Source organism: Alligator mississippiensis, chromosome 10 (assembly GCF_030867095.1).
Source record: "Alligator mississippiensis isolate rAllMis1 chromosome 10, rAllMis1, whole genome shotgun sequence".
In the NCBI taxonomy this organism is placed as follows: domain Eukaryota; kingdom Metazoa; phylum Chordata; order Crocodylia; family Alligatoridae; genus Alligator; species Alligator mississippiensis.
The window spans coordinates 31109812-31133465 of NC_081833.1; positions in this window are offsets into that span (position 1 = coordinate 31109812).

A 23654-nucleotide genomic window follows, 5' to 3' on the forward strand; every position below is an offset into this window, starting at 1 on the left:
ACCCCACTTCCCAGGATGCACACTGAAGCAAGACCCGTGCCTCCCCCATCCCCTCCTCCAGCTGCGCGCCTGCCCCACACCAAAAACCAGCTACCTCTGCAGGTGGCTGTGGCCCTACCAGAGGTGAGAGCCTGGAGCTCTGCTCCCCTTGGAAGCAGCTACTGCCCTGCAGGTACATGCAGAGTGCCCAGGTGCAGTGTCCACCACAGGGAGCAGCACTGTTGTCCTTGCCCCCCCAGTCCGAATTTATATGAGTGAAAATCTGTAAAACCAAAAATCCAGAACACTACTAATACCAATACTGTTACTTACAAGTCACCCTTCATAAGGATAGCAGAGTCTCTGTCTCAGGACTGCCATTGCCTCCCTGACACAGTACTCCCTTCGGAACCTGAGGAGTCCTGCAACACAACGATGGTTGAGTCAGAGTCCTCTTCCTTCTCATGAACAGGAGAGTTATTTCTTTTGAGCATCTGTTGAGCCTCCTGAGTGTCCGGTACCAAAACGCATGGGTTCACTAGAGTAGAGGGGGAGCTCATTTCTGGCCGAGTGCCAAAGAGGTCCCTTGAGCAGTGCCAAGCGAGATCATTGGTCTCTGACTGATTCTGTTCTTGAGAAGGAGGCTGATTGCATGGAACTTACAAAGTAGCTGTGGCTTGACAAGTACTTTGGTGCCGGGGAGTTTCTGATTCCTCGTGATGCATACCTCTTGTCCCAAACTCAGTCACACAAGCCTCTGAAGCATCTCTTTTAAGCATGATAGCTTGTCGTAAAATGGAATCATTCCATGTGAGGCACCGGACCAAGAGTTATTGTCCTTTATGTGATGGAAGGCACACTTTAAGACCTTCCTCTTACTGCGACACTGTTCCCAGTTACGTTTGATGCCAGGTTGCTCTAATTGTTCAGAAATAGAGATGTAAACAGGTTTATTCCTGCAGTTTCCCAGTTGTGTCATGACGCTCCCTTCACTCCAAATGTCAGTGCCTCAACTTTTGCGTAAGTCCAATATGGTCCCTGTCCTTGAGATCCATCATGTCTTCCAAAATTTGACTTTTCTTGCTCCCCTCCTTGGCCAACAAAATGTAAAGCAGAGCAGATGATACACACTACAGCCTGTGCATGCTGTTAGGACCTGTTCTGAGACCTGTTCTAGGATGTGTGAACCTTTTATCAAGAGAGGCATAAAAGAAGCGTGATTTGCCCAATCTCCAGGCATTTGAGGCAATTCTTCACTCTTGATAGTCTAGTTTAGGGGTTGGCAACCCCTGGCACGTGCCAAGTGTGGCACGCGAGGCCATTTTGCTTGGCACGCCATGGCCAGCCCCAGCTCTGGGTAGCTGCTGCCAGCGATGGAGCCTGGGCTGCTCCCAGCAGGGCTTGCAGCATCCCAGCTAACTGCTGGGAGCAGCCTGGGATCCCAGCTGGCAGCAGCTCCCCGGAGCCAGGGCTGGCTGCAGCTGGGAGGCTGCAAACAGCTGTGTGGGCCCCGGCATCAGCTCCGCACCGGCATGTGCAGGCGCACCTCAGAGCGGGCGGTGGGGGCGGGGCCTGAGGCAGCACAGCCCCGGTCTCTCCCCAGCTTCCGGCATGGAGGTGATGAGCCCCAGTGCAGCTGTTTGTAGTGAGCCAACTGCTTGCTGTAGCTTCCCTAAGACACCCCCCGCTCCCCTCCAGTGCAGCCTCTCAATTCTGTCCACTGTGTAAATGATGATTGGCGGGGGAGCAGGGGAAATTCATTGCACCTGGGCAGTTTTTTCTTTCTTCAACTCGGTGGGGGTGTTAGGTCATGCTGGCCATTTATGTTGATCGCAGGGGGAGGGGGGAGTTAGAGTAGGCTGATCATGGCCCCCCCAACACGAGTTTGGGGGCAGCTGTCCTGAGCAAGGGGATCCCAGGTAACATTTTTGTATTACATTTTTATAAATCCAAGCATTGACAATTATGTTTTTTACATACATGGGGGGAAGCAGCAGGGGGACGATGCTAGGAGGTCCTGTCCAGAGAATGGAGGGCATATAGGGCAGCACCAACCAGGAGTGCGGAGAGACAGCCCCCCAGCCATGGGGGAAGCAGCTGTTGGTATTCAAGTGGTGGAGCTGGCTGAAAAATATTTCTATTTGTGAAGAAAATAATATATCACAAAGCTATTATATATATATCATCTCACAAATATATCACAAAGTTGTTATATGATATTATATCACAAAAAAACCCCAGAGGAAGTTTTTTTTGCCCCAGACAGAGCCCCAGCCAGGAGGCAAAATGCAGGGAGGAAGCTTGCCAACTGTTCCCAGGAATGTTAATACACTATGGTCTGGAGAAGCTGAGTCAGAACAAGCTGCCCAGCTTGAACTCCTACATCAAAAGGACTGGCTGAGGGCGTGGAGTGGGTAGGTGAGTGCTTGGTTGTATTGGAAGGCCAACCATGGAGCGGGGAAGCTGAGATACCCTTGGTAGTGAAAAACTGGCTGAAAAACTTTTTTTGGGAGGGGGGGAGAGAATAACATTATATCACAATGTTTACTTTTAACCAACACTGTTCAAACATGCATGTAATCTTTGTCTTGATTTTTAGGGAAAACCTTTTTTTTTAGATTTTACTCAAAAAAACAAAAAGAAAGCTGCTCACTGCAGTGAAAGAACTGAGCATTTTTAGCACCCATGAAGCAGGGTGCTGTGTGTGTGTGTGTATGTCTGTCCGCAGCTGGAGGAAGAGGGAGTGAAGAGTGAAGCCCTTTCCTGGCAGAGATTTACCAGGTTTCAGACCTGAGGAAAGCATTTCTTGCAGTGCAAGAAATCGTGTGTGTAATCTGGGATACCATTGGTCTACATAGGGGTAGGCAACATTTTTTGGTCAGTGTGCCGAAAAACACCACAATGCCTATCTTGGAAGGTGCCGGAATGCCGGCATGCCAAAAAAACAAAATGAGGCCAGGGGGTACATGGCAGGATGCCCTGCTTGTGCCCCTTGCCCCCCACCCGAAGCCCCTGTCCCCCAGCCTGGGCTCTGTGGCTGTCAGCAGCTACCCCAGCTCTGGCTAGCTGCTGGAGCCTGGGCTGCTCCCAGCAGGGCTTGCAGCATTCCAGCTGCCTGCTGGCAGCAGCCGAGGCTCCCAGCTGGCAGCAGCTACCCAGAGCCACAGCCAGCTGCAGCTGAGAGGCTGCAAACATCTGTGCCGGGCTCTGGGCTCCAGCATCAGCTCCATACTGACGTGTGCACTCCACGCATTGGAGCAGGCGGTGGGGGTGGGGCCTCAGGCAGCGCAGCCCTGGTCTTTCCCCAGCTCCTGGCACAGAGGTGATGGCAAGGTTTCAGAGCCTGGTGCAGCTGTTTGTAGCCAGCCTGGGCTCTGGGCAGCTGCAGCAAGCAGCGGGCAGGCTGCAAACAGCTCCACAGCTCCAGCATCGGCTCTGTGCTGGCGGCAACTGAGCATACCCCTGGAGCAGGCTGCACTGCCCTTCTGTCTGCCCCAAGGTGCCCGTGCAGTTGCCGCCAGTGTGAAGCTGATGCCGGAGCTTTGGAGCCTGGTGCAGCTGTTTGCAGTCTGCTTGCTGCAGCTGCCCAGAGCCCAGGCTGGCTACAAACAGCTGTGCCGGGCTCCTGAGCCCAGTCACCAGCTCTGTGCTGGGAGCGGAGGAAAGACCAGGGCTGTGCTGCCTCAGGCCCTTCCCCCACCACCTGTTTCAACACGTGGGTGCATGCACTGGTATGGAGCTCGTGCCAGGGCTCTAGAGCCCAGCACAGCTGTTTGCATCCTCCTGGCTGCAGTCAGCCCCGGCTCTGGGTAGCTGCTGCCAGTTGAGAGCCTGGGCTGCTCCCAGCAGGGACACTACAAGCCCTGCTGAGAGCAGCCCAGCCTCTGTTGCTGGCAGCAGCTACCCAGAGCCAGGGCTGGCCATGACATGCTGAACAAAATGGCCTTGCATGCCATGCTCGGTACACGTGCCGGGGGTTGCCAACCCCTGGTCTCCATGATGAAGCACAGGCAAGAGGGAAGGATGGAGAGAGTTGTTGGAAAAACTGCACTGTAGCAGTAGTGATAAGAGAGGGCACATAGGCCAACAGCAACCAGGAGTGCTGAGAGGGAGCCTCCTGCCACGGGGAAAGCACCTGAGGGAACAGGCTAGATATTTCAGTTCAGCACTTTTGCCATTGTAAATAGAGAGAAAGTGCACAAGCTGGGATTCTGTAGATCTACAAGTGGTGAAGCATAGGCAAGAGGGAGGGAGGGAGGTAGCACACACAGCCTACAAGTTGATGGTAGTAGCATAATATAAAGCACGGGTCAGTAACACCTGGCACATGGGCCGAGCATGACACGCGAGGCCATTTTGCTCGGCATACCACCGCCAGCACAAGCTCTAAGCAACTTCTGCCAGCCACAGAGTCCAGGCTGCTCCCAGGAAGCAGCTGGGAGGCTGCAAGCCCTGCTGCAAGCAGACTGAGCTCCATGGGACGGCTCCAACTGGGAGGCTGCAAACAGCTGCTCCGGGCTCTGGTATGTTGGCACTCTGGCACCTTCCAAGGTAGACATTGTTTCCTGCAAGTTTTATCCAAATCTGGCCAGAAATGACAATGTTATAGTTTGTTTCAACCTTCCCCATCATAGCCTACGGGCAAAACATCAAAACAGCATCAAAACAGCGAAATGTTTCAACTTGCCTCATTTTGTTTCGAGGCTGTTTCGACCATATCTGTTTCACTTCGATTTTGCTGTTTCAACCTCAAAACAGGTCGAAACAGTGTTGAAACGAAACTGGTGGCAAAATTTCACACAGCCCTATCAGATACCCACAACTTCATTCATGGCAATTAAAACCCACTTACATGAAAGATAAAGTAAACAATGGGCACAGCCAAGTGTTTGTTCTCACTTACCTAAGCATAAACGTCCTGTTTAATTGTAAAACAGGTCTGGGTGTCCTCTTTCAAGTATTGCAAAAAGCTGCCTCATCCTGCAGTGAAAGGCAATACTGCAGTTGACATGAGCAGCAAGCAGCAGGATGCACTCTTATAGAAAAGGTGCTATGCCACCCAGGAGCAAGCGTCCCGCAGGGCTGAGTCCTTGTGCCTCTTGTGTGCTGCCATCTCTCATCCACCTCAAAAGTCTACAGAGTACGTACCCCAGTTAGTCACTGCTCCACAAATTTATAGGCACTCAAGGGGCCAGACGGTCTCCTCCCCCCCCCCCCCGCACACACACACACACACACACACACACACACACCTGCCTCGTTCGGTGTTAAAAAAACCCTGACAGTCTGATGCCGGCGTAGTAAACACACGAAATTTTTGTGCCAAAACTTGGGTCTTTGCATGGCAAGGTTTGGGGCCAAAAGAAGCACCCAAGCGCTGCATACAACTTGCAGCCAGGGAAAGCAAGGGGCACTGGGTTAGGGCCGGGGGTGATGTCCTTTGGGACCCTGGAGCCAGAGGAGAGGCAATGCTTTGTGCATGCTTGGGGGTAGCACAAACAGTACCTTGCACCCAGCTCCCTATGGAAACAACCTGCTGCCCAAAGAGTGCCCTGCCCCACTTCACCCAGCTTTGGGAGATGCCTGTGTACGCTTGGGAAACCTTCGGGGCTTTGCACAGAAAGGTTTCAGGCCAAAAAAACCCACCCAAGTGCCCCATGCTTGTATACACTTGGGGTTAGCTTTGCACGGAAAGATTTCGCATCTCAGTCCCCCGAGCGCCCCATGCAACTTGCACCCAGGAGAAGAGAGTGGCAGAAGTGCTGTGGCTGGGCATTTCTTGTAAGGTAGGACTGAAAGGGCATGAGAGTAAAATTGTTCTGACATGTTCTCTAGTGCTTTTTACTAGTCGTAGCATAATAAACCCTTACGTGGTAAATCATGTCCATGTTACTTATTTAGCCATCTTAAACTAAGAAAGAAAAACAAAACTAGGAACATTTTTAGTGACTAAATGCCAAGTATGTGTACAAGGGCCCTTAACATACAGAAGAACTGAAGTATGAACATCTAGTTGGCCCAAAATCATTTTATATATATATGAAAAGATTTGTGAGAGCAGTGGGCTCTTCAGACAAAGGCAGAATGAGAGTTTAATTAAAATTACAAAATTCAGGATGGACTTCAACCTCACATTCTTAAGAGGGTGGCTTAATAGAGAATCCACCCTGTCTTCTAATATGTTGCATCTTTAAATCAAGCCAATCTGGGTGCAAAGAGTAAACTTAGTCCAGGGTTTAATGAAGGTGCATGAGGCTTAGAAATGTGTCAGGGAGGAGGGGAGCAGCAGCAGTGGCAATGTTAATTACTAACCCTTCCTGCTGCTAAGTTTCCAGACCCATGAAGAGCCCTGTGGCATGGATGACATGTCTCCAATGGGCCTGATTTAGCCCACACCCTGGGGGTTGAGCATACCTGATTTATGGCATTTCTATGAATTCCAGGTTAAAATGGTTACCAGAAAATTAAGGATGAAAACTGAAGCAACAAACAGGCAAGAAATGTCAATTATATCTATGCAACTTCGATTCCCATCTTTTGTGTGCGTGCATTATAGTGGTGTCCTAAATTAGATTATAGCATCTGTTACTTTTTCTATATGACCCTTTCAGTCAGTGTAGAGGATGAAGTCTAATGAGCTCTGGGTACATTTTGGGACAAAAATGCACCTGATTTAAAGCAGACATGAATATAATTTGCAATAGTTTTATCCAGGGCCTTTGCATGTGGAAAATACAGTACTGTCCCTTGAAGGATAACAGGAGCCATGAGATCAGGGGCAGTTCAATCCGGTGAACCATTTCTGAGTGTGACCAGTATCAAATACTTCAAAGATGGGGTAATAAACTCTACAATGCATAACTATGCCACAGGGATTCTTTATTAATCCCGTTGGTTAAGAGTTTTGCTCCTGTCCTGCAGAAGGAGGGCTGATAGTCCCGAATCATCCTGTCTAGTACCTGAACATTCAGTACGGATGTGTCCATACCTTGTCAACTGTCTTTTGTATGTAACTTCATGCCCATGCTGGTAGAGGCTCAGCTTTGCATGTTTTCTGCAGCTCTGCCATATAGCCACAAGAGGGAGGCAGCACTGCATGCCCCTTGGACATATATAGTGCTTTAATTCATGCTCCAGTAATCCTGCAGGTGGGTGCAGCTAGCAAGAGCTGCCTTCTCAGCCAAACCCTTTGCAATATATGAGCCTCATTAAGAGAACACTGGGGAGGACCCCACAGGATGCTCCAATCTGGATTTGCCTCAAGCACAGATTTGAATTTCCAGGGGTTAGAAACTGCCTCCATCTCAGCTTTGTGTCTCTGGCACCTTCTCCAACCTTTGGCAATTGTCCAGTCACTTTTACAGAAAAATAGCTCATCTCCCAGCACATAATCTGTGCTGAGGATTTTCCAGTTACTTCCTCTTGGGTTAAGGGGAAGTCCATAAACTGGAGCATAAATGTACAGTTCCTACCCTTCATTGTAATCTAGGGGTATCAACCGCACTGTGGGCCCTGGGCCAGATATGGACCACAGAGGTTCCTTGCAGGCTGAATATGACCGGAGGCAGCAGCTGCCATTGCAGCAATGGGGCAGATAGGATAGCTATGGGCCAGGCATCTGCTTGCCATGGTAGTGATGTGCAAGTGATAGCAGTTGCAGGGCAATTGAGGACTGTCACACAGTCCTCACCCATCCTCTGCTGCCAGCGCCCTGTTCAGCAAAACCCAAGTGCCTCAGATTCTGTTGCAAGCCCTGCCTACTATTGGCCCCACCCGCCAAACTCCATGGCTCACCAGTAGCCTGGTGGACTAGATGGGGGGGTCTCCATGGCCCATATATTTGACACCCGTAATTTAATCAGTGTGTATCCCCTCTGTAGCACCAACTAGCAGAAACAATCTAGTGTTGGCTTCCAGTTTAAATACAGCCACATAGATTCATAGATTCATAGATGTTAGGGTCGGAAGGGACCTCAATAGATCATCAAGTCCGACCCCCTGCATAAGCAGGAAAGAGTGCTGGGTCTAGATGACCCCAGCTAGATACTCGTCTAACCTCCTCTTGAAGACCCCCAGGGTAGGGGAGAGCACCACCTCCCTTGGGAGCCCATTCCAGACCTTGGCCACTCGAACTGTGAAGAAGTTCTTCCTTATGTCCAGTCTAAATCTGCTCTCTACTAGCTTGTGGCCATTGTTTCTTGTAACCCCCGGGGGCGCCTTGGTGAATAAATCCTCACCAATTCCCTTCTGTGCCCCCGTGATGAACTTATAGGCAGCTACAAGGTCGCCTCTCAACCTTCTCTTGCGGAGGCTGAAAAGGTCCAGTTTCTCTAGTCTCTCCTCGTAGGGCTTGGTCTGCAGGCCCTTGACCATACGAGTTGCCCTTTGCTGTACCCTTTCCAGGTTATCCGCATCCTTCTTGAAGTGTGGCGCCCAGAATTGCACGCAGTACTCCAACTGCGATCTGACCAACGCCCTATAGAGGGGAAGTATCACCTCCCTGGACCTATTTGTCATGCATCTGCTGATACACGATAAAGTGCCATTGGCTTTTCTGATGGCTTCGTCACACTGCCGGCTCATGTTCAACTTGGAGTCCACTAGGACTCCAAGATCCCTTTCCACCTCTGTGCCACCCAGCAGGTCATTCCCTAGGCTGTAGGTGTGCTGGACATTTTTCCTCCCTAGGTGCAGCACTTTGCATTTCTCCTTGTTGAACTGCATCCTGTTGTTTTCTGCCCACTTGTCCAGCCTATCCAGGTCTGCCTGCAGCTGTTCCCTGCCCTCCGGCGTGTCCACTTCTCCCCATAGCTTTGTGTCATCTGCAAACTTGGACAGAGTACATTTCACTCCCTCGTCCAAGTCGCTGATGAAGACATTAAAGAGTATCGGTCCAAGGACCGAACCCTGCAGGACCCCACTGCCCACACCCTTCCAGGTCGAGACCGACCCATCTACCACGACTCTTTGGGTGCGACCCTCTAGCCAATTCACCACCCACTGGACTGTGCAGTCATCCACATCACAGCCTCTTAACTTGTTCACCAGTATGGGGTGGGATACCGTATCGAATAGCCACATGTCACAAGGAATATATAATGCAGGGGTTTTCAACCTGTTTTGGTCAACGTACTCTCAGTGGCCAGTCGAGAAGCAGAGGGGTCCTCCAGTGGCTGGTCGATGAGTGTGGGGGTCTTCCCCAGTGGCCAGTTGACTGGGGGGGGGGGTCCCCCAGCAGACAGATGGATGGACTTGGGCTCAGGGGGGCAGCACACAGCGCTGGATGGCGGTGGCAGACCCATCCCCTGCACAACCACTTCCCAAGTATCCCTGCTTCTCTGCACTGCAGTCTCCTGTCCCCTGGGGCCTTCCCAAGTACCCCCAGGGGTACGCATACCCCTAGTTGACAACCCCTGATATAATGCGTATGTCCATTATCTCATGTCCTTAAATGGGAACCTCTAAAGCCAGTGTCCGCAAGGGAGGAAATCTAGGAAAAGGGTGTGCTTACTGGGAAGTCTGAAGGATCAGTGCAGGTCCTGGAAGGCTAAGGGAGCCAGAGATGTGGGTTTTCCAGAAAATTTTGAAATGGAAAATTTTCCAGAAAAATCTCCAATGCCCTAAATAGAGGGTGATCTTATTTAGCATGTTTATTTGACTTATATTTCATAAACAGAACTAAAAAACTACCCCCATGTTAATTTTATGCCCCAATAGCCACAAGTATTTAAACTTAAATATTAGATCAGGAAAAAAATTAACTACAGCACGCTTAATGTGGTTTAAATGTTATATTCAAACAAATTCAAAGCTTTATGTAGAAAGAAATTATTTTTTATTGGAATACGTGTAAAAATGTAAAGACAATACACAATAGCAGGTACTTCCCTTATATGGTTTGTTTAAGAAAAAATGCTGATACACTAATTTTAGCACACCCAAAGAACTTTGCATCATATGCCATGGTTGTCCACTCATCTATTTCAACAGAGTTTAACTCTCTTCCACTGAGGTCATTGCGGCACCTCCAGTTTCACTGTCACCATCTGTAGAATCACTTGCACAGATTGCGGCAAATCTGATTCAGAACTACTTGAAGCACATTCTCTTTCACTAAAGGATGGTTTTACCAATGAGTTTATGAGCAAGGACAACTTATCATCACACTGCATCTTATTCACTAATTGTGCTTCTGACTAATACTCCAGAAGCAAGAGATTTTGAGAAATAAAAACAAATTTAGTGGTGCGTTCATTTGTTAATCTATTCCTCTTTTTTGTTTTGATTGAGCTGAAAGCCTTCAAGTTTCATTCCCAAGAAGCTGCTGTTGGTGGAATACTTAGGATCCTTAGAGCAATCCTGGACAACAGTCGGGTGTTACAGTATCCCTTCCACCACGTGAGAGGAGACATAGTCTCTTCTGCCTGCCAAATGATGCCTTTGCTCCAAAGTTTTTCTTTTGCATGGTACTTGGCAATGTCTGTCATCATGGCTATTTTGTAGATGTTGGGGAGATTCTTAGCTTCCATAATTGTATTGAGAGTAGTAGATAATTCATCTTCTAATAAATGTTGTCCTCTCTGTTGAGGATCCAACAGGTTTGCTGCCAGATGAACTGGATGAAAGCAAAACTCAGATCTCTTAGTAAACATTTGTTTTACTACTACTTCTTTTTTGGATAGAGGTGAAGAAGGCAGAAGCTCAATTAGATTTTCATTCAGTTGTCTGAATATCTCTGGAATACTTGAAAGGTTTGGGGTATCTCCTTCAAGTTTCTTGATAGCCACTGAAACTGGTAGTAGCAAATTGAATGGTTCTTGAACTCGAACCCAGAACACATTGTTGTTGAGAATCTGCTTCCAAATGTTCACAGGAATAATCTGGAAGACTGTGTCATCTATTGAAGTGCACTGCAAAGAATTCTTTGTGCACTGCAAACCATGTAAATGCTTGTAGCCGAGCCCCATCTAGTTTCCCCTGGCAATAAAAGTACACTTTCCTTCCCCTGCTTCTCTTTCTGTAATTTCTTCAAAGTCTGATTAGCAACATGATAATTGTTGAATACCTTCACAATCGCTTTACAGTTTGCTCATATTGTCTTCATTGTATTCCCATTTACTATGTTGTTTGCCAGAAGATTCAACCCATGGGCAAGACAGCCAAATACTATTAAATGAGGATACTTTGCCTTTAATATTTGCCACACAGCTTTCATGTTACTCGCATTATCAATTGCAAGGGCTTGTACCCTGGAGGGAGCTGCACTTTCAGTCCCTTCACTCAGTAAGTTGGCTATGTATTTACCTGTATGACAAGAAGATTTGGTAGCAATTGCTTTCAGAAATATTGGTTCAGGTGTTGCTAACACAATGTTCAATAAAGATATCCTTGTATATCAGTCCATCCATCTGACATCAGAGTCAGTGATTCTGCTTGACTAATCCTTTAAATAACCATTGTTTGAACTCTGTCATACTTTCTATCTAAGAGAAAATGTGATAAGCAATAACATGACGGTAACTTTTCATTTTCCTTTTTTTTGCAAATCTGCCATTTCACTTGAGTTACCAAGTTCCTGCAACAAACTGGGGGAAAGATTTTGATTTTAGCCTATTCTAGTCTGGCCTCATCCATCAGAAAGAGAAGGAGAAGTGGCAGGGAGCTTGCTTCCCCCCCTTCCCTGCCAGAAATAACACACTGCTGCTCAACTTGCTGCTCAGTTGCCCTGGGACTGCAGAGCCAAAGGGAAGTATAGTTTGGCCTCTTCCATTGGCCAGAGGACTAAGCTCGCTCTGCTGGGTTGAAATAGTTAACTATCTATTATGTAATTTTTAAAAAAATTATTGTTAAGCCTCAGCCACTTTGGGTGCTTAATGTAAGCAGAAAAGCAAGATACAAATATTTTAAATAAGTAAATAATCGTCCAGAGCTGCATTAACAACTTTTACAATTATAATGTTTGCAAACAATTTTAGATGCTAGCCTATACTGCGTGTTGTTTAACATATTAATTTGTTTACTTACATAGGATTCCTGAAGTCCCACAGGGCTCGGTCCTTGGACCTGTAATCTTCAATGTCTTCATCAGTGACTTAGATGTGGCCGTAAAGTGTACTCTGTCCAAGTTTGTGGATGATACTAAATTGTGGGGTGAAGCGAACACTCCGGAGAGTAGGGCACGATTGCAGGCAGACCTGAACAGTTTGGATAAGTGGGAAGAACACAATAGGATGCAGTTCAACAAGGACAAGTGCAAGAAGCAGAAAGGGATCTCAGAGTCATAGTGGACTCCAAGATGAACATGAGTCGTCAGTGTGATGAAATCATCAGCAAAGCTAACCGCACTTTATCATGCATTAGCAGATGCATGACAAATAGAACCAAGGAGGTGTAACTCCCCCTCTATGCGGCATGGATCAGACTACAGGTGGAGTACTGTGTCCAGTTTTGGGTGCAGTACTTTAAGAAGGATGTGGATGACCTAAAGAGGGTCCAGAGGAGGGCCACTCGTATGGTTAAGGGTTTACAGGCCAAGCCCTATGAAGAGAGACTAAGGGACCTGAACCTCTTCTTCCTCCGTGAGAGAATTCTGAGAGGTGATCTTGTGGCCGCTTACAAATTCATTACGGGAGCACAGCAAGGAATCCAAGATGCTCTGTTCACCAGGACATTTCTTGGGGTAACAAGGAACAATGGTCACAAACTGTCAGAGAGAAGATTTAGGCTAGACATCAAGAAAAACTTATTCACAGTAAGGGTAGCCAGAATTTGGAATGGGCTTTCAAGGGAGGTGGTGCTCTCCCCTACCCTGGGGGTCTTTAAGAGAAGGCTGGATAGGCATCTGGCTGTGGTCATCTAATCCCAACACTCTTTCCTGCCCAGCAGGGGGTTGGACTCAATGAATTCCTAAGGTCCCTTCTTACCCTAGCATCTATGAATCTATTAATCTAAGTAGACTTTTCTCAGATGATATTGTTCTACTACTTGGTTGTATCAGCTTGCTGTATATGCCTTGTACTCTTTCAGGACAGTTTCTAGATGTTATTAAATGTTTCTTCATTCTTGTTGCATTGTTAGCATACTCCTGCCCACAATATTTACATCTATCAACTTTCTTCCTTCCTTCAGTGGCTTGAACTTCACTATAATGATATCACACACTAGTTTTTTTCTGATTAGACATTATTATGAGTACTTCAAAACAAAAGCACTGAAAAACTAGCAGATCTTATGCAGACTCTTTTAACTTCCCCAACTCAAGAAAAGAAATGAGACACTGATCTGTGCGTTTGCTGAACTGAAAGTGAAACAATAATTAATCACAGTTTTAGTTTTGCTTTCACTTACAGTCTGAGATGAAATCAGAATTTTAGCTTTGGTTTGGATTTGACCTGCACACCAATTAGGTGAATTCATAACTTGATTTTTGGTTTGGATTATTGTGTGAGTGTATTTACCCTCCTGTTTACAAATCAATAAAATATACATGTACTCTCTCACATACTTCCTAGGGATAATCACCTGGAAAACATTAATTACAACTTTGAAACTGCCAAGCTTGCCTAATATTGTATTTGTATCCAGTCATTGTTACTACTGAATTCTATGAAACAATGAATTTTTAGAACTGGAAAATTTCCCAGGGAAAAATAAAGCACTGGAAAATTCCCCACATCCCTGAGGGGAGCTAGGATATTGTGTCCAATTCCTATGAAAGGGCAATAGGCAGTGCTACTCTGGTGCTGTATCTTTCCCAAACCAAAGTAAACCTGATAACAACATGGCAGCAATATGCTCAGGCTGGGGTGCTCTTGAGCCTGCCCCTCCCCCCCACATTCCCTCAAATCCCAACAAAAACCAGTTAAGCCACTTTGCAGCTGTGCTCCCACAGCTACTCACTGTGCATCTACATGTGCTGTTAATACACAGCAATAAACACTGGTGCATATTGTGCCAGTGTTGACTGCTCCAGTGAATGCACCCAGGACTGCAGCATATTAAGCTGGATTGGAGCAGCCCTGCCTGGCAGGGGCCCCAGGAGCTCGGCCTACTAGTACAGGGCTGCTCCAACCTGGCTCAACATGATGCAAAGGGCCTGGCTGGGGCACAAGGGTACTCCAGTGTAGGACTATCTGGCAGACAGCCCCCACATTGAAGCACCCTCATGCCCCACCAGCCGTCATCAGCATCTACACGTGTGTTGATGGAGAGTAAAAAACTCTACTGTAGGATAGTAGTTGTAAATACAAGTACTAACCTGCGGCTGTGTTGATTAGTCGCCTGTGGCCTAATAGCACTGCATGTGTAGATGCTGTGGCATTTACTGTGGAGTTAATTAGCCAACTCTCCAATAAGCATCTCATGTAGATGCACCCACAGTATGCCTCCATAGCTGTGCTAAATACCTCAGTCTTCCATGTGCTTGCAGCTTGTAGGCAGCTGCTGGAGAGAACCCTACAGCAGTTCCAGCAGGAACATCTACAGGTATGGAGTGAGAAACAGACCTGCAGGACATGCTCCAGGCTCTTTTGGCTGAAGCACAGCGCCACCATAGTGCAGGCAGGCTCAAAGAGGATATGCAAAAATTGGTGGGACCCAAACGTGGCACCCTGGTGAGTGTCCAGCAGAGGGAGGTTTTCACCTCAGTACAGTGCTGTACAATTTTTGCTTTCTTTACTCAGACCTTGGGTCATATGAGGGTGCCCATTTTCTAGCCAGTTTGGAATGAGAATATTAAAGATTTTCCAAGGCATACTTTCAGACACTGCCCAGTGATCACACCATGGTACTTAACATAAGAACAAAAGAAATGTCATTTGCTGGGTCAGACCATCAGTCCTTCACACCCAGCATGAGGCAAGGTACAGCTGTTTCCTGTGGTGACTGGCTGGTTGGGTCAGGGACCAGGTGCCGGAAGCTGCTGGCTGCAAACTATCTCCTGAGCTGTCCCATGCTGCCTTGTGGGGGAAACAAAATCCTCTTCTCCCCCTGTTGCTGCTCCATGGGCAGGGCTGGCCCACCATTTTTGGGGGCCCCCTGCAAGAAATAGTTTTGGGGCCCCCTGCCCCAAAGAAGCCAGTGGTGGCAGTGGCAGAGGGGGAGAGGGGTGGTGAGCAGCTGGATGCGAAGCCAGCAGTGGCAAGTGGCCAGACGCAGGGACATGGGTGGAGAAATAAAATACACGTCCCCTTGCTTGGGAAAGTCTGAGCGGGGAGGGGAAAGGACCAAGCAGGGGAACAGCATTGCCTGGTGCTGCACTGCCCTGGCCACCTCCCAGCCCCGGCCCTGGCCCCGGCCCTGGCCCTAGCTGCCTACCATTCCTAACCACACCAGCCCCAGAAGCCTTACCAGCCATGGCTGCCTCCTGGCTCTGGCTGCACTGGCCCCAGCCCTGGCTGCCTCCCAGTCCCGGCCATGCCAGTCCTGGCCCTGGCAGCTTCCCAGCTGCACTGGCCCTGGCTGCCTACTGGCTGCACCAGTGCTGGCCGCACCAGCCTTAGCCACTTCCTGGCCCTAGCACCTGCCCCAGCTGCACTGGCCCCAGCCCCAGCCCTGGCTGCCTCCCAACCCCGGCCCCAGCCTTGCACCAGCCAGGGGAGTCCAGAGCCAGGACCTGGAGCAGTTCCAGCCTCAGCTGCACCACTGGGATGGAGGGGATGGAGCCCCCGGGACTCCTGCGCCCAACCTGCCCCACCCTGCATCATCCCAGGAAGAGCCCGGCAGCTCTTCCAGAGGCACAGCGATGGGCAGCCAAGCAGAGGGAAGGCTCATGACCCCCCAGTCTTTGCATGGACCACATCTGAGAGCTGGGCTTAGCTTCTGCTCCGTCTCCATGCCTCACCGCCACCGCTTTGGAAGCAGTGGGTGTCATCATGTGCGTCCCATTGCTGGGCAGGCCAGGCAGCAAGGCACAAGGTGGTGCCCAAAGCTTTCAAAGCTGCAGCTGTAGTCCATACAAAGATCGGGGGGCCACGTGCCCTCCCCCCGCTTGGCTGCCCGGCACTGCGCCTCTGGAGGAGCCGCCAGGCTCTGATTGTCCCATGACCCGTCTGGGCCAGGGCCCCAGTCATGGTGAATGGGGGCCGGACAAGGTGGTGGGGCAATCCCCACAGTGCAGGAAGGAGCAGGCCAGGGGCAGGGGTGAATGATTTGCCCTTCTGCTACCCCACTCTCTCCTGCACTGTCAGGGTCTTGATCTGTTCTCCCCCAAGCCCATGGAAATGAAAAAAACAGATTAAAAGATACATACCTGCCTACAGCTGGGCCACCTGCAATCCTGGTTGTGAGTGCACGGTGTAGCTTAGCATGCCCACTCCCCCCCTGCTATAGGACCCTGCAGCTGGACTGCCCTAAGGCAATGCCTGCTGCTGCTCCATGTTTGTAGGGGCTGAGCCCTGTTAGCACCCCACTTCCGCTGCCTATGTGCAGGGGGCCCCTTAGCTGCAGGGAACCCTGAAACTGCAGGTTTTTCAGTATAGGACTGGCCAGCCCTGTCCAGGGGCTTTCCTTACACCTACAGGGTCCCCTCACATCCCCTATTACAACCTTGAGTTTACCCTCCTGTGGTGAATCCTGCAGTCGCCTCCTCCAGCCCCAGTGTTTGTCCAGGCTGAGAAAGCCAGCACTGTGCTTTCCTCTCCCTCCTGCTTATGCCTGAGTGTGTTTGTGTGGTTATTAAGCTCTCCTCCTAGCCCTACCCTCCCTCTTCTTATTAAGCAAACAAATGTCCCATGTCCCCCAGCAGCTATTTCCAGCACTTTCCAAAGGCTCCCCAGTTTGTCACAAAAAATGCATCAAGAAGAGGTAACCCCTGACCCATACTCCAAACTATCCACTCTCCCATTCCAATACTTCCACTCCACATCCTACCCCAGCCTGCTATGGCAAGGCAAGAGACCCTTGAATGGGGCTGCCTCTTCAGCAGCTTCTAGCAAGGGAGCAGAAAATGGAGTAGGGAGTAGTAATAGGGACCAGGGAGATCTTCCTGTCCAGTCTCCCTCTGATGGGGCCACAGTGCCCTTAAAACAAGGTGAAGTCAGAGGCAAGGGTAAGAGCTCCTCAGCTGCAACCTCCTCTTCCAAAGCGGGTGGAAAGGGCTAAGGGCCTATTCACAAGGCCCAAAACAAGTGTACCTGAAGCCACCTAGCCTGGCCCCTCCACTACCTGCAGCCTATGTCCTTGGCATCACCTCAGGTAGTCAGGGTCCCTTCACCAGGTAGCAGTGGAGTATGCTGTTACCTGGTCCCTGATATGCTCTACATGCAGGTGCTAACATGCTAACAGAGGTAACGAGGACCACCAAGATTATGGGAGCTTCCAAGATGCATGACAAGGTGATGCTTTCACTACTCAGAGGCCACTACTTATAGGGTTCTCTGGGTAGGGTGTTTATGTCCCCCTTCAACTCCTTATGGATGTGAAGACCAGGGTGGTGCTCAGCTCTACCCCATTTCTTCCCCAAACTGACCTTCATACTCCCTCTTCTCTACCTGGGAAAGATCTCCCCAGTCACTACCCTTCCACTAGGGTGCCAAGATGCCAGCTTTTGCTGTGTCCAGTCCTTTGTCACCAGGTCACCATCCAGCTGGTGCATAGGTACATGAGTGGAGGAAATGAGTACTTCATGGTTTCCTTCCAGGGGATACTATATAAGATCCATTACACTATGGGGGAAAACAAATGCTTCTCATGTCAAGCACTAGGTAATGTTCCAAAACCTAGCAGAAGGAGGCACCATGAGCCACCACTGCAAGAAGGGATGCCAATGACAATGGCACCTACAGCACTATGGCACCAGTACCCAGCACTGTGCAAGCTCAAAGGATACTGTGTCACAGCAAATGGCAGTGTTTCAGAGTGAAGGGGAAAAGGCAGGAGAGGGAGATGAAAAGAGCACTACTACCACCCCCCACCTCCATCCCATGGCCCAACACTGCCCCTTTCATAAATCATAGAATCATAGAACCATAGAAGTAGGGTCGGAAGGGACCTTGTAGATCTTCAAGTCCGACCCCCTGCCTGGACAGGAGGGAAACTGGGCTCAAATGACCCCAGCCAGGTAGGCATCAAGCTGCTTCTTAAAGACCCCCAGGGTAGGAGCCAGCACCAATTCCCTTGGAAGTTGGTTCCAGATCCTAGCCACCCTAACTGTGAAGTAGTTCTTACAGATGTCTAATCTAACCCTACTCTCCAACAACTTGTGGCCGTTATTCCTTGTTATCCTGGGGGGGCGCTAGGGGAAACAAGGTCTCCCCCAAACCCTTCTGGTCCCCCCTAGTGAGGTTATAGACAGTCACCAGGTCCCCCCTCAACCTTCTCTTGTGAAGGCTAAACAGGTTCAGGTCCCATAGCCTCTCATAGGGTCTGCCCTGCTGTCCCCAGATCACGCGGGTGGCCTTCATCTGGACCCTCTCAATGTTGTCCACATCCCTCTTGAAGTGGGGTGCCCAGAACTGGACTCAGTACTCCAGCTGTGGCCTGACCAGTGTCGCGTAGTGGGGGAGGATCACCTCCTTGGCCCTACTTGAGATGCACCTGTGGATGCACAATAAGGTCCGGTTAGCCCTGCTGACCGTGACCTCACATTGTCGGCCCATGTTCATCTTGGAGTCAATGATGACTCCAAGATCACTTTCTGCCTCCGTGCTCTCAAGAAGGGAGTTTCCCATCTTAAAAATATTTGTTTCTTTACCTCAGAGAGGAACATCATAGTCTGAACCAGCTTCGCATCAGAATACTCGAGATCCCAATGCATATGTGCATTAGCTACAAGAACTAGCTGCTTCTCCATCCCAAAATGTGGCTTTCCAGATGACATTTCTATCAATTCCTTTGATAGAATTTCCAAATGCTGAGTGGGAGCAGGTCCCAAAGGGCAGCAAGCAGCTGTCCTGGCCAAACAGAAGGCCCAGGTGCAGCTCAGTCCCTCTGACATGGAGGAGGTCTTCCTCACACTAGCAAAGAGGGAGGCTGCAAATAAAGTGGACCCTGGCATCTCTGAACTCAGTTGGAAGCCCATGCATCACCATTTCACATAAACATCTCCTTAGCCCAGAGCAGGTGAAAACTGGGAAGGAACATGCTGAAGTGCAAGAGAATGAAGGATAAGTCAGTAGAAGAAACAGGGTGACAGAATAGAGGAGTTCTGGCTCTCTGGTTACCATGCGTTATGTGTAGAGTTTGGTTTCTGGTCCTTAGGTTGAAGAGTAGTGGAGGGTGTTTGTTTCTTCTGTGCTATTGAGTTTTCCTGGTTGCCCATGGGCCAGAAAGGATTTTTCCCCACCTCCTGTTTCTACAGATATGGGGTAGGGGAAGGAAAGAAGAGGGGTGCCTTCCTCAGAAGCTTTTTGCATTAGTGACAGCCAAGGCTAGGGTGTTGACTGAGGTGTGCTGATGCTTCTGCTGGAATTAAAAATGGAAAGTTCCAAGTTAGAGGGTCTTGCCCCTCAGCTCAGGGTCAGACCAATCACTACATTTATGATCAGGAAGGAATTTTACTTTACAGTCTGATTGACATGGACTGGAGGTGGAAAGGAGTGAGGGCAGGAGTTTGCCTTCCTTTGTATTGGGAGTATTGTCCTCTTTCTTGTATCTCTTGAGTGTATTTTAACAATCACTTCCTGTCGTCACAGTGGCAGGATACTAACAATGCCCTCCTCCCCAAGCTTTCCCTGTGGCAGGTTAGGGTGTTCTTTCTGTTTTGAACAACATGCCTGGAAACTGTGTGACAGGACTGTTTGTGCAGTTTTAAGAAAATGATAGACAATCCTATAGTTTTATATAGAGAGCCTTGAGCAGGGGGCTGGACTAATTACCTCATGAGGTCCCTTCCAGCCCTACTTTTCTCTTACTTTGTGATTGCAGCGCAGTGGTGCCTCAACCTCTGACCCATGGGCCAGATCTGACCCACAGAACTGCATCATTCAGCCTGAGTGCTCTCCCATGGGTCCCAACATTTGGCTGCTGGGGACCAGTGGCAGCACTGATTGTTGCTCCCCTGCTGCCAAATTCCTGGACTCAAGAGGACCCCCATAGGCCAGATAACGTAGCTCTGCCCTGGCACATGGGTTTGCTTCAAGGCTGGATCTGGGTGTGTGTGTTCGGGCCACTGCATGGGCATATCTGGCTGTGCAGGATCAGGCCAGTGTGTGTCCAGACCTCACCATGTGGGGTCAGGCTGGCATGTGGCCTGATCCAGGTGCTTGGGGTCAAGCTAGTGAGTGACAGATCTGGCATGTGGGCTTACACCTGTGGACCAGCCTGATGCATTGACTCTGTATGGGATTCAGGCTGCAGATTGACCCCGCACCACTCATCCAGCCGGCAGGGTTAAAAGGTTAGGCACCATTGTTGTAGTGGATGCTGCAACACAAGTTATAATAGGGATAGCCAACCTTCAGCATATGTGCCACAAGGGGCATGGGCATCCTCTGTGTGTGGCATGCAGAAGACTAGGGAGGGGACAGACAGCACAGTGGTAGACAGCACAGGGTACAGAGAGAAGAGCAGGAGATAAGTCAGGGAAAGGGGATCAGAGTGTACTTAGGAAGGGTGTGGGACTAATTTGGCATATGTGCCAAAAAGGTTGGTCCCCACTGTTAAAATGAGCCAGACTGCCAAATTTGCTTAGTACCAACCACTGTGATCTTTGAGAACCCTTTGTGTTCTTCACAAACTCAGAATAATTGACCATGAACAAACTGCTGTGAAGCTGTTGGACTCTTCTAGATTCATTTGGATATAGGATTCTTTAGTAGCATTGCCATGTCTACTAAGCTGTCAAATTGTTTCAAATTTCATCTCACAAGACTGCTGCATTTCAGTGATGCCAACCTCTGCACACACTGATGTCTCTCTCCCCCATCCCATTCTCTTGAATCTTGGCTAGTTTCTTAAGACTGCCATCTTGCTTGACTCTGTCTCTGAGGCAAGGCTTTTCTGTGGTATCTTTTATTGGGCCAACAGTATACTTAGGGGAGCTGTTAGAAGAGATTTCAGGCATCAGGTGCCCTTCTTCAGGTTCATCTGTCTCCTCATATTTGCTCAGATATCTGCTCTATGTTGCAGGTCATGTCTGGAGCCATAGAGCCGGAAAATAGCATACAAAATGAGCTAGGAGGAAATTCTGCTGAGGCAGATACATTTCAGAAGTGTGACTATTTAACATTTTAAATTCCCTCTTTTAACACTGGACTGTATAGTTATTATTTAGAAAAGACTAGACATCCTGAAATTTCCTAGTGTGACACTAAAATTGTCTGAGTTTAAACTTAAAATACTTAAAAGGAAAGAATATATTTCATTATCTCAATAAACCAGGGGTATCAAAGATATGATTGTATGGGCTCTATGGCCTGTGGCCTCTGGAGCTGTATCATCTGGGCCCCCATTTTGCCTGTTGATCTCAGAGTGACTCACAGGTAGCACACAAGGCATGCCAGATGGCCTTGCACACCACATGCAGTGCTAGCTCTAGCTTATGTCCTGGAGTGGCTACTGCATGCAGCGCAGCCCTGGAGCAGCCAGAGAAGACTTGGCTGTGCACAGCGCCCACTCTAGCTGTTCCACGCCATGTTCTAGATCTAGAATGCAGGTCTGGATGAGTTCAACACCCCTGCAAAAGACCAATTCATAGATGTTATCATAAATGTTATAGATAAGTAATTTGCTGAATATAGTTTCCTCACATTTGCTGGGGCGGTCAGATCTGAGCTGACAACTGCACATAACAATGGTGTAAATCAAGGCTGTGCAACTACTGCAAGCCCCTGGGCCTCATGCTGTGCCAGTTATGGCCCAGCATGGAGGAAAATGGGGATGGGGAGTTGCTGTCTATGTTAAGGAGCATTATACATTTACCCTAATCAAAATGGAATAAGAGGAGGAGAAAGCTGAGGCATTGTGGGCTAGGGTACATGGAGGTCAAGGGGAAAAGGACTCGGTGGTGCGGGTCTGCTACAGTCTATCACATCAAGAGGAAGAGCTAGATTTGGAATTCTTGAGGCAGGTCTCAGAGGCCGTACCATCTAGGGATGTGGTTGTCATGGGGGACCTAAACTACCCTTACATCTGCTGGGAGGAGCAGTCAGCCAAATCCAGCTGCTCACGTAGGTTCTTAACCAGCATACAGGACCTTCACCTAATGCAGGAGGTATACGGTCCCACTAGAGGGAATGCCTTTCTGGACTTGGTGTTGGCTACAGGGAATGACCTGGTAGGGGAGCTGCAGATTTGTGGTCACCTTGGGGACAGTGACCACCAATCAGTCAAATTCACCATACAGCATAGAGTGGGTAAGAAAACTAGCAGGGTGGAAGTGCTTGTCTTAAGCAAAGCTAACTTCAGAGGGCTCAGAAGTTTAGTCAATGACACACTGCAGGATAGGAGTATTGTCGAGATGGGAGTTCAGGAAGGGTGGTCGTTCCTAAAGGAAGTGATCCTTCGGGCACAGAGGGAGACTATCCCAGTGTGAGGGAAAAGGGGGAAAGGGGCCAAAAAACTTCCTTGTCTAAACAGAGAGATCCAGGGGAGTCTAAGGGCAAAAAAGGAAGCATATAGGCTGTGGAAGCAGGGGGAAGCTACCACGAAGTATACCTACTTGGCCTGCACTTGCAGGGAGGCAGTCAGAAAGGCCAAAGCAACAACAGAGCTGAGGCTGGCAACACAAATTAAAGAGAACAAAAATTATTTGTTTAGGTGTGTAGGGAGTAAAAGGAAGGTGCAGGGCAGCATAGGACCCCTACTGAACAAGCAGGAGCAATTAGTGGCAGACGGGGTGCGGGGCGGGAAGGCTGAGCTCTTCAGTGAGTTTTGTGCCTCAGTGTTCTTGATCATGGGTCAAGATAAATCTCCTAAAGGGTTCTTGGATGGTCATCAGAGGGATACCAGCCTACCAACTGTTGATGTTGACTTGATGCAGAGGCACTTGGATGGACTGGATGTGTTTAAGTCAGCAGGCCTGGCTGGATAAGCTGCATCCGAGGGTACTAAAGGAATTGGCTGGTGTCGTAACAGAACCACTGGCACATCTCTTTGAGCACTCATGGAGCTTGGGTCAGGTCCCAGAAGACTGGAAAAGAGCCAATGTGGTCCCTATTTTCAAGAAGGGGAGGAAGGAGGATCCAAGTAATTATATGCCAGTCTCACCTCCATCCTTGGAAAAGTCTTTGAAAAGATTATTAAGGATCATTATTTGTGGGAGTGCAGCAGGGCAACCAGCATGGATTCGTAGCAGGTAGATCATGCCTGATTAATCTGGTTTCATTTTATGACCAGGTCACAAAATGCTTAGACACAGGAGTAGAGGTAGACATTGTTTTCCTGGAGTTTAGGACGGCCTTTGATACGGTCTCTCATCCCATTTTCATAAATAAATTAAGGGGCTGTGACTTAGATAGTTACACAGTCCAGCGGGTGGCAAGTTGGTTGGGGGTCACACCCAGAGAGTGGTGGTGGACAGGTTGGTATCGACCTGGGAGGACGTGGGTAGTGTGGTCCCGCAGGGCTTGGTCCTGGGACTGGTACTTTTCATTGTCTTCATCAGTGACTTGGATGTGGGCATGAAGTGTACTCTGTCCAAGTTTGCGGATGATACTAAATTGTGGGGTGAAGTGAACGCTCTGGAGGGTAGGGAACGATTGTAGGCAGACCTAGAAAGTGTCAGACTGGAAAAGTGG